Here is a 12,245-nt window from a genome sequence, read left to right on the forward strand (position 1 = left end):
GGGGGGTTGCAAATATGTTGAATATGAATATGAACCATTTTTATTTTATATGTTAATTACGCTAATTAAGCGAAGCAGAAGAAGTTTCATACCGAAAAAATATTTTTAACAATTTTCTATTTATTTTTTAACTTTGAAATGGGTCAATCTGACCCAGAACATAACAAGAGGGTTAATATGTAACTTTCCAATATATGTAGGTATGCAGGGGTTAAATACAAACATGAAGGTGAAAATAACAGTTTACTTTAACATAACTAGCTTGCAGTAACTGCGACCTATGAATTAATTTCTATCAACCACATTCTTGTTTTAGGCTGCCAAAATAAAAGTTGTCATTACAAAATAGATTACATCTTCTATTATACTGATTTTGTACAGATATTAATAGTGCATCCCACACAAAGTCTAATTTAATACCTGGAAACAAACTTGTTCAAATAAAGCGAGATATAACTGTGTTTTTTCATTGCACTAGTGGGCTGTAGTCTACAGTAATGATTTTCGTTCAGCCAATATATCATATTTCATTTCTTGATCATACAGTATGCTTTGTGAGAAATTCTATAGCAACCAATACCTACAGCTGTCAGATAAATGCAGAGGAATAAAGGGTTCCACATGTCACTTTGAAATGAAAGGGAGTAGAACTAAACGTTGGCACAGTATATAAATACCTGGTTAAATTACCTTAAAGCAGTACTAAAGTGTGTTTTAATTACGCTCTTTGATTCTGTCTATTTATTGAACAGTGGCCACAGGTGAACAATACATCACGAGTAGTTTAAATAAAGCCCTGATGGATGGAAGTAGCAAAACAATAAAGTACTGTATTCCCTGAATGTACCTTCAGTTGTGGCATGTCTTCACTAAATCAGACTGCAGGTCAGGCCAGCTCAGAGGTTGCACGCGACCAGCGGTTCATCAGCGTGTGCGTGACACATGGACATGATGGAGGGTGTGGAGGAACGTCCGGACAGGTGGGGTCAGAGTCGGGTCTGATTGCACAGCTGCTGATCCTTCACCAAAATCCAGAGACAAACCAGCACCCCATTCCTGCTGCAGTCCTTGAATCCATCCATCCGCTGTCTCACTGATGAAACAGACGCAGGCCTCAGATACTGTACTTTGCACTGCTTTCTGATCAGGGAGACAAAGTTTGGTCACAAAACTAACTTAGACTGGAGGCTGAAGTCACATACTTTCTGCTGTGTAAAGGCAACAAACATTCAGAGTTGTACAAATGAGTTACTCAGTCAACATCTGTGCACAATGCCTCGTCCAAGAAACATTTCTGCCAAAGAATTGACTGATACTGGCAAAGCCGATGCGATCTCCGTGGCCCAGCCTGACATGACATGAAGCAACGATTTTATGTTGTCTGTCAAATATACTGGGGAAAAAAAATCAATGCAACTTGACAGCATTACATAAAGAGCTTTTGTGCCTTGATATTTCTTTTCTGCCTGTGTACTTTTGTCTGGGGCGTAGAGAGTCACTCCGGAGGCCGAGGGGGAGCAGAGCTGGCATGAACAATGTGGGAATCCATGGAGGAAACTGCAAATGTTGTCTTTTCTCTAGAGTTTCAGCGGTGACTCAACAAGAGGCTGCATCTTTACAGACCATTTCATACAGCAACAACATCCATCACAGGAGACAGGTTAGAAAGTACCTTCTGCACAAGTCCCACATTCAAATCCTGAATACTTCTGAGATGAAGCTCAAAATCAACAGCTGATGACGTAAAACTCATGAAAACACTGGCTTAATGTCCAAAATCAAGACAAATCATGTTATATTTTTTGGCAATGTATGACCATGCAACATTTTGTTATCTAAATCTGAACCTTTCTTTGTTATTTTCAGGGCTGCCAAATGCATTCTGTTAATGTCTTAATAGGCATGTATATCAGGAGGGAGTGATACTCAAAGACTGTCAAAATGTTGTACTACTATATTTAAGGGTTGAAATCATATTGACATATATTATCTTACAAACCATTACCATGTCAGCACTCACACATTAATTAGAACCTAGTCATTTCTGGGTAGTGAAAATCCAGAGGGACAATGGCCATATCTTCAGTAAGAACAACATATTGGGTAACACGATAGTGACCATTGAACAACAGGTAAGGTAAGAATTCAACCAATGCCCATCTTATGTTAAGGTTAGCTTGGAATTCATAGCATGCCCCTCAGGATCAGTGATCATGCAATATTTCATGGCAATATTGGAAAAATTGTTGTTGGAGAAAATGATTGTCCACATACTGCAGCAGCGTGAGAATAATCTGATCGCAGCTAAACCTGAGTTTATTTCTGGCGCTCTCTTTTAGACACTACTGACTGTCAGGTGCTACCAGGGAGAGCTGGGTGTGTCGTATTGGCCCTTTAACACTCCAAGTTTTACCCTGCAGCATATCAGCCACCGACAAATGCACCAGCCTCCCCCTCTCTCTCTCTCTTTATCTATCTCTCCCTCACTCTCTCTCTCTCTCTTGTCCAGAAGAGGATCAGCGGCGGCTTAGAGCTGCCCGGGCTGGAAGGTGAACAAGTGGAGCTTTGAGGAGCCCTCTGCCAGTCAGACGGAGAGCTCCAGGCCCCAAGCCCTCAGGGGTTAACCTCTCAGACTGCCAAGCAAAATACTGCAAGAGTCTCGCAATTACAGAGACAGTCAAAGGCCACACGCAATTTCCAGAGCTATTTACACAGTTAAAAGCACCCCCCCCCTCCTTATAACTGCCAAGAATAGGCCGAATTAAAATGGTAGAGAGACGTAAGGTGGGCTTTTAAATACCCTTTGCCCTCCTCTGGCTGCAATCCATTCACAAAGCAACTAATGGCTAAGGCAGAGAAGTTATACAGCATTTATAACAAACGGATATACAATCACAAAACATTAAATGATTCAAGGGGTTTCAAATACTAACATGCACCTGTTAAAAACGTAAAAATATAAACTGTGGTACACCTTTTACACTCTTTCAGAGCAGGTCAACAAGCAAAATGGGTTAAATTATAAAAATAAAAAACCTCTATCATGGTGAATCAAGGGCATGTTTTCTGGGAGGTAACTATTGGCAATCAGATCAAAGCAATCCTTGCAATGATACAAAAATTACATTTGAATCAAAAATGTCCAAAGAGCCATCCTGTTACTTTATCTTTAATGTGTATCATAGTAGTGTTTGTACAGTGGTTCCCTACCTGGGGTAGGAATCTGCAAATAACTCATTAAGTACATAAGAGTGATTATAAGATAACAATCAGAGACATCAATTTTGTTATTGATTCTTTTATTGCATTTTAACTATTTTCATTGAAATACTTAATACCTTTATCTACAATTGCCCCTGTGAAGTCTATAAACTCACTGATACTGTAGGGAATAACATGTAATGACAACAGCAGTTTAATGCGCCCTAAGATCTCTGAGGACAGATTCCATTGGATAAAGGTTTTTGTTTTCTAAATGAAGACTAACTAAGTCAAATCTAGATGGAGTTTGAACTGCCATAAGTTCTGATTTTTCTTAAATAGATGTGAAACATCATTGTTGCAGGGCCTGATTTTCTACAATGAAGGGGTCTTAACCTAAAAGCAAGCGAGTAGCGGATTTAGTTGTCTAGATCATGGAAAACTCAATGGTAGAGGTGTTGTTTGGAGACCCCAGAATGCCCGCCATGGTGCTGGCTTTGATTGTTACACTCTACTCTAGCCCTCACACTTTGGCACCACATGATTTTGTACCTGAAATCAGTTCCACTTTGCTGCTCTAAAAATGACAACTTACCTTTGTTAGCAGCTCGGTGCACTGACTGGTATACTTGCTGGTACTTTATATTACATTTAGGCCATAACCAAGGTATTTCCAAAATTGGTACCACTGTTTGAGCAGATCTATTGTTCTAGTCAAGGTATCAGAAGCCTTGTATTATAAGGCACAGTTAAAACACTAAGATGCCTTAAGCCTGCTGTGCACAGGTCTATTGTGAAGTGGTGCAGTGAGTCTCTGTAAAAAACAGTTGTACCTCCTGGAGGGCCGGTGCAGCGGTGCTCCCAGGGGACAGTTGGGGCCCCAGCAGCCTCTAACCCACACAGCTGTTCTCCAGGTCCAGAGCCTCTCCAGAGCCTGCCAGTTCCTCCTGCTTTGGGGACCGCCCGCCTGCCCGGGGGGCACGAAACACTAATAATAACAACATCCAACATGCAGGCCCGGGGTCAGATGCAAACCGTGACCCTCCCCATCACAGCACCAAATCCTGGACAGGAGCCAGGACACGGAGCCGCACTGCAGCCTGGGAGAGTGGGTTTGGAGGGGGGTGACATAGAATGGAGGGGTGGATCTGTGGGTGGCTGGAGCTTTCACTTCCTGCTTAGTGCCCAAACCCGTCTTATTTTGGGGTAGGAGGAAGGTTTGCAGAGAGGGGTTATAATTTGGGATGAAGAGACAGGTCTTTGGATATGGGAAGCTTGTATGTGGTAAATTTGCTTAAATATAATAACATTGACTTAATAAGTGAAGAATGTCTTACCTTGAAAGGAGAATGCAACAGATTCTTGATTAAAATGGTGACTAAGTAGGAGCATTTTGATTCTATACACCTGTGGTTTGCTGTGGATCCCCCACACAAGAAGCACTGCACTACAAGAAAGTGGTGTAATGACAGAATAGCCCAGAAATATCTGTCTATACGTCTTACTAGAGCTTATGAGAGACTCTTTGCTGGATCTAGCACAACGCTTACAGTAAAGCAAACTTGAAAGTGTTTATTTGAATCTGAATAAACACAGATAAATGTCCCAAAATGTAACTTACACCAATGAAAACTGGAGTTTATGCTTCTACATGTTTGGAAACGGAAATAAAAAGGTCTTGCTCTGAATAACAGTTCTGAATTTGTTATGTTCAAACATTCAGACTACAAACACAAAATTTCGCCCCCCTGTCAGGTCTTACAGGTCGACCAGCGGTGCACTTATGGTTTCTCACACGCCCCATATGAGGGGGAATACTTGGCCCTAATTAGCACCGAGCATCTGGCAAATGTCACTGCATGTCTGTGTGAGCATTCTTATTTACTCAGAAAGCTTGGTTTCAGCGGGAAAAACACTGTGAGAGCTTCGCAGCGCTTCAGACCGGGGGTCCTGGGAGTGTTATTTTTATCTTGTATTGTGAGTGACGTGTGTAATCTAATAGCATTCTTCTTTCTCACTATCCCCTGATTCTTGTGTGCGATTAAGGTTCTCATAGGTGGCACTTCTCATTCTGTTGTATGTCACATACTTCCCCACCAGCACAATATCTATCACTGTGTTTGAGAAGGAACAATTCTCTTCGTTTGGATTTTAGAATATCTGGGAATGGTTTTACTTCTGTTTTAAGTTTGTCATAAGTGGACATTTTTTTGGTCTACATGTATTACTTCAGTTATTAAGTATAAAAGAATAATGTTTCCCGTCTGTTAGCCCTCCAACCAAGCAATATTTTGTTCGTTCCTCGTGATTTGGGGGCAAAAGTTGAAGCTGAGAACACAAGTTCTGAAGTGCACATAATCAGACTGGACTTTTGTTGTGCTGCAGAGAAGGCTTTTAGCTTTTACTGCTGTATTTGCCCTCCCCTCTAAGCCAGAGTTGTGACATTACAAACTGCATAACCCTTCAAATAGTTAATTATTGTTTGCATTGAGTACAACCATTGCCACTTTGTGACAGGCCTGCATTTTATGATAACAGTATTGGATGTGCTATTACATTGTCCAGTATTGACATAGTGATATGAAGTGTGATAAAAACTGTAAGCTATAAGGGCCTGTGTCCACTAATAGCAATTTTATGCTGGCAATGCCTACAACATCAATTTCAGAAAACTTCTGCGGTTCTGAAAGTCATCTTCCATTTCCTCTTCCCTTGTAGAGTGACCCTTATGTCTGTTTTGAGATGCTCTGCATGTAATATTTAATCTAATTTAAGGAAATTTTACAACAAAAATTGAAAAAACATAGAAAGTAAAAACAATTCTACCTAGCTTCTCATCTTCTATTGTTGTTGACAAAGTTGATGGTGGAAGCCCGGCCCCTTCTTCAATCTGATTGCTCAATTGGGGAGAAGTGACATTGATTAATGCAACAGTGTTCCATAAGTTGAACTATTTTCACCTGAGAGAGCTTTGGGCGCTTTGAGCACAGCGACAAAAATTAGATGACCCCAAGGGCTTTAAACTGCATGGGAGGCTAGATGCTGAAAATGCTGAACTGCATTGGTTTTATATTTAAACAGACACAACGCAGTTAGTGGACACATGCCCTAACACAGTTTCAATGTCTATAGTTTTCATATTTTAAATAGTATGTTTGAAAAAAATCCCTCCTGAATTACAATAAACACCCAAAACATTATTTTCTTTAACTTGACATAATTTAATCTTAGGGAAGCTGAAAGCTATCTAAAGCTTTCTTCAACTACATCAAAATGGTGTAAAAGTTTGGCCAATATACCCAGACCTCCATCTGAAAGGAAAATATTGGCATCTTGAGTACGAGATAATTGATTGTTTGCATATTTAACATACATTTTATGAATTCAGACCTTTATAGTGTGTTACTTGTGAATGCTCACACTGTGATAACAATGAAACTGTGATTTATGACTATGCAATAAATCACAGTCTACTCTGAGGTACTTGAAAGAATCACAACATGCAAAGATCAAGGTGAAATCCAGGCTCATGTGGAAACAAAAACAAGAGGAGTTCAGCACATTCCCTCTGAAGTTACAGTTCAACAGCAGCAGCCAAGAACAGTTCAGTCCGGCTGGCTCGATCGCAGCCCCGATCTCCAACCTGACAAGATTACACAGAGGCTTCCTGTCTCCTCGACCCCGATACCATCTCCGTCTGACTTCTTGCTCCCCTCCTCTACAGCCCCGTCCCAGCCTCAGATAGCCCCAATTACAGCCTAATGGGACAGTTTTAATTAGAAAACTACATCTTGAAAAGCACCACATGTTCATCCAACTCCACAGCACGGCTCATTTAAGAGATTAATACACAGGCAGGGCGAGCAGTACAAGAAAAGTCAGCAAATCAAGGAGGCCATTCATGTGCAGATCAAAACAAAAAGCCCACTGTTAATGTTTTCTGTTGATTTCTAAGTTCACAATGAAACCTTCCATGCTGTGCAGTACATTGACACATGAATGTTTCCTCCACTTCCACCTAATAATAACTCAGCTAATTTTTATTTAAAGCACACTTTGGAAATTAGCCCTCTGTGGCTTTTCAGCAAACAGCCTAACTTCCTGGTAGATGTTGTTGTGTCATATTTCTGTGCTGCACATGAAGTAAATGGAAACCAAATGACACAGCAGGTTCCAGTATGATCAACTGAGATAAGAAAAAGTAAGAGGTTGTTTAAGGCAATTAAAAAGAAGCAAAGAAAGAAAGTGCAAAAAGAATTCAATTTTCAAAAAGCTACATTGTCTTTATGAGGCTGTGAACAAGTAAAGATCTCTACGAACATGCATCACTCGCGACAAAAATAAGTCTTGTCACGCTGCTGTTCCTTCACTGTCAATCAAGATAAAAATCCAATGCTTTATGTACACTGACTGATCTATTTTTGTCATGTGAATAGAGATCCAGACTAAAAACATGCTCGATTCTACTTAGTGTTTTGTGATCCAAAATAACTAAACCAACACTTGCAATCATGATGACAAGCCCCGGTCAAATGTAGATGGAAATAAAATACAAAATAATTTAGAAAAATATAGAAAAAAACCCACTATCATGCTCCCTCATTTCACACACATCTGACATCTATTCTAAACCAGACTGGGCACTTACTTCTGTTTATGGCAGATTTCAGATTTCTTGTGTGAAACCATTTTTGAAACTCTCCCAATTGTTGCTTTTATTTTTCTTTTTGCTGACACTAAAGGTGATTTACTAACATGCTTTTTGATTGTGCATATTAGAGGAGTCATGACATGTTTATAGAGAGGGGAACCAGCAGACTGGACTCGAGGGACTTCTTCTAAGCTGTCAACACCACCACTTTCATCACATCCTTCACTAGAGCAAATTACCATATCAGCAGCATGATCTGAAAGCAGTCCAAGGAACCACAATCTCTGCTTCTTCTGACGCACAATTAAAAGATGTCAAACTTGGTTTCTTTTACACTGTTTTGGTCCTAGCTGTCAGCGCATCAAACATTATCTTAAAGAGGACTCATTTAGCAGAGAAAAGGAACCGGGCCAGGTTCACTGACGCTGAAGAGGGGGCTCAGTAGCCTCAGGGGGTATGAGGGTAACTAAGGAGCACAAAAGAAAGGGGAACACGATAAGAAAAGCAGTGATGGTGGGAGGGTGAGGTAGTGGAGGTGTGGTGGGGGGGGGACTCTTACTTTCCTGCCTGGCTCTCCCCTGGGAACCTGGGGGCGAAGACGCTGGAGCTACTCCACACAGGTATCATATTCAGCAGGTCTCTCAGTACAGCTGGGCTCCGGTCCAAAACTCCCTGACTGTCTGCCTCGGTGGAGAGATGTGGAGGCGCCGTAATGTAACAGTAGCAGAAATGCCAACAGGTGAAACTAAATATTCAAGTCAAGCATGATACTGTTGTTGTCACTTCACAGAATAATGGCATTAATCCTCTCCGCCTGCTTTAACGTAACAATTATTTGCATGGTGCTCAACATGATAGGGGAAAAGAGAGGAAACATTAATGGAAGTTTCTCCCCCTTTCTCTTTTTGTGGAAAATGAAAAGTGAGAGAGAGGAGATTGAAACCGATGACAGTTTGAGACATAAATCAACCTCCCACATCTCCACTCTGAAACAACATAATAGACAGACTGTGTCCCCGCCACAAAAGCGCAGCGACTGAGGGCCCACTGCTGAAACCACTGTAATAGCTTTGACTGCAGAAGAAAGTGCGCTGCCTTCTTTAGATTTCAATTCACCGCATGTGAATGGCTGATCGACTGCAGAGGGGGAATAAGCCAAAATAGACTAGCAGAATACATTGCACTTCACAGCCTTGATGTAGCTTTTTTATATATACATACATATAAACCTGACAACTTGAACAGTTTTGAAATATACATACTTCAACAGCATATACAAAAGAGCAGTTTTCAGACACCAATATATGCTATGAACGGGTCACATGATGCAGCATCTGTTTAATATTTGGTGTGGACTGAAAATCAAGGCAAGAAAAAAACTCAAAAGGAGACACTGCTGTGGTTTAACTTAAACATTAATAGAAATCACGGCAATCAACTGATGTTTCCATTATCAACAATTCTGAATGTGATTTCACTGTGATTGTGACTGTCAGCGTTAATTAGGATGCGATTAAAGTCCAGAATTAAAGCTTTCATATTTCTTTGAGGGTAATATACTTTAACGCTGGTCTGGTTGCCACCCAACCTAAAACAAGAAGAAGTCCCTTACCACGCGCTGTAGTTAAGCAGCACCTGCTTTCTGCTACTACCCTGGTGGAAAAAAATAAAAATAAAATGGCCATGTTTTATTTCACTTTAAAAACTCCCAGAGGGCTCAGTCAACAGGTCAAAAGTAATATGCACTTGTGTCCAATGGAGTTAAAATATGATCACAGAACTTTGAATTTGAGTCACCACCTATGAGCTAAGTACAGTAATACAGTAGCAGTTAACTGTGTCAAATAGGCTGTCAGAGCAGTATTTTGGAGTGTGCTGATCTTCACAGACCTGTGGATGATACTCAGTAAAAGAAGTTAACTACAGTGGGGTGGGTGGAATCCGGGTACAAGCCAGTCAATGCTGTTGCATTAACCAGGATCACTGGACATCAGTGAGTAATCAGAATTATCTCGGAACAACTGCACACCATATTAACACTGATTGGACATTGCACTGTATTTCTTTATAGCTCATTCATTTTGATTATATTTAGGCCAAGAGTAGCAAATGATTAGGCATAATTGGAGGTGTGTGGGTGCGCTGTAGAAAAGAGTCTCGGCTTTGGCCTCAACTCCAGCTCTATATCCGATTCTAGCCTAGCTGGAAGTCTGTTGAAGTCAGCATTTACAAAGTGGCAACCTCCATATTTGGGCATCATAATGCTTCTCTATAAAACCAACAGGGGATGAAACTATGTCCATGTTTTACAGTCTGTGGTTTAAACCTTACACACTTTATATTTGCTGCTTTTGTTGTATTACTCTTAGTTTTGTCCTGTTATTCTGAAGCAATAATTCAGCTATTATTAAATTGAATGACCTACATTTCTAATGACAGATTGATTAACCATGAAAGCATCTCATCTCAAGTGAACTGAGATATTGTGTTAGTAAAATCAAGTATGAAAAAGTAGCGAAGCATAGTAGAGAAGAATACTGGCCACTCTTTTAACATGGTATCTGCTTTTTTAACCACTGAATATATTGTAATAAAGCATGTTTTTTTTTGTTTGCACCACCTGAATTTGCAAAATTTCAATGCAAATTTGTGTAAATTGTACAACTAAGCAGTGCTGATTAAACTATTTAAAAATGGTATCACTGCATTTTCTATATTTGCCTCCAATGTATTAGAAACTTATTTCAGAGTATTGTTCGAGTACATAACAGTGTATTTGCAGACAGGTGCAATGGGAAATGATTGCCCAGGTCACATTTTGTATGTGTGTGGGTGTGTGTATGTAGTGGCTGGGGTATAATTAGGCCTCTGTAAACTCAACTGTGTGGTCTGAAAGAGTAAAAGTGGTTTCACAGTTTTCTGAACAGAGGCCTGCAAATCGTCCAAACAATCCACATCCACACTGGTTTGTCATCCCAGCGCACTAGATGTATGACGGCCGGTGTACACACAGCTCTAACACCGTCATGAGTCTCAATTATTGAGACTGCACATAGACTCATGTGCCTACTAAATGATAATGCCACCTCCCTATTAGCGGTCCTATTGGCTGAGCGTGCGCAGTGCAGTGTGAAATGTGCACTCACAGCAGAAAAAGCAGAGGAAACTACAGTGAGATGAGGCCCCTTGTGGCCATGAGTGGATTCAATCAATCTGAATTAGAGATGTGAAGAGTTCCAAGGTTTTGTCTTGTTTCATGTGGAGAGGGGAAAAAATTGAAAATTGACCTGGCAGCCTTCATTTAGTGACAATGTGCTAAAGTATCATAAAGTATGATGGGTATTCATCACAGTGATCTACATAAGCGGGGGCAGTACAGTGGCACAAAGGTTTTCAATTGAAAAGCATAATACTCATTAGTATAACACTCAACATCAGCAGCAATCAGAAGTTGCATTAGCTACAAGAGGGGAGAGCCTGGACTAAATTACATCCATAAAACGACTGCAATATATAAAACACCTACTGCAAAGTACTTTAATCAGGCTTTTGGGGATCTAAAGCAAGGGATTATCCTGAATATCCACAGATTGTATCATCGATATAGTAACCCTTATTTAGGCCTCTAATTTATCCATTCATACATGTGCATGACAGTCAAACTCAATCAAGACTGATAATAAAATTTTTATCATTTCACATCATCTATCAGCCTACGAGTATGACAGAGGAAGAATAAGAATATCAAAAACTGCTCAATGAAGGATATATAATGACATCTGTATAATAATTAAAATACTTAATTTCTTGAGGAAGAAGAGGAACTGCAAAAATGGGGGAATAAACGTGCACACGTATTGTTCAAAAAACTAGTCTTTTCAATCACCTAATATAATATAAAAGGTTCAAATTAATGTCAGAGATCTAGATAATGAGTTGAGGGAGGTGCTGAAGAGGGTTACAGCCCAGAAGGGCCCATGAGACCAGAGTGAGACTGCTTCTTCATCAAATACATGGATCAAAATATCATCATCTGGGTGGATCTATTAGGGTAATACCCAAAGCTTCAACATCAGCTATGTCATATTTTTTTCAAAAAGTGTTAATTTTGACATTTACATTTGTTCCTACATACAAGTTGTCATCAAAAGTTGGAAAAATTTAATACAGGAGGAACTGCTTGATAATAAGACATTGAATGAAATACATAAAAACTGGTCTTTGGTTTGAACTAACTTTAGTAACAGCTAATCCAGTCGCTAGCTGGCTAGCATACACACGAAGATCCCCGTGCAAACTTTAACAGATGAGTTGCACCCTGGGTAATGTAGTAGCTAGGGTTGCCAAGTTTCTCACTACTAAATAAGGGACAGGTGCACTGTACCATGGTGGT

This window comes from Notolabrus celidotus, chromosome 10 (assembly GCF_009762535.1).
Source record: "Notolabrus celidotus isolate fNotCel1 chromosome 10, fNotCel1.pri, whole genome shotgun sequence".
Lineage (NCBI taxonomy): Eukaryota > Metazoa > Chordata > Actinopteri > Labriformes > Labridae > Notolabrus > Notolabrus celidotus.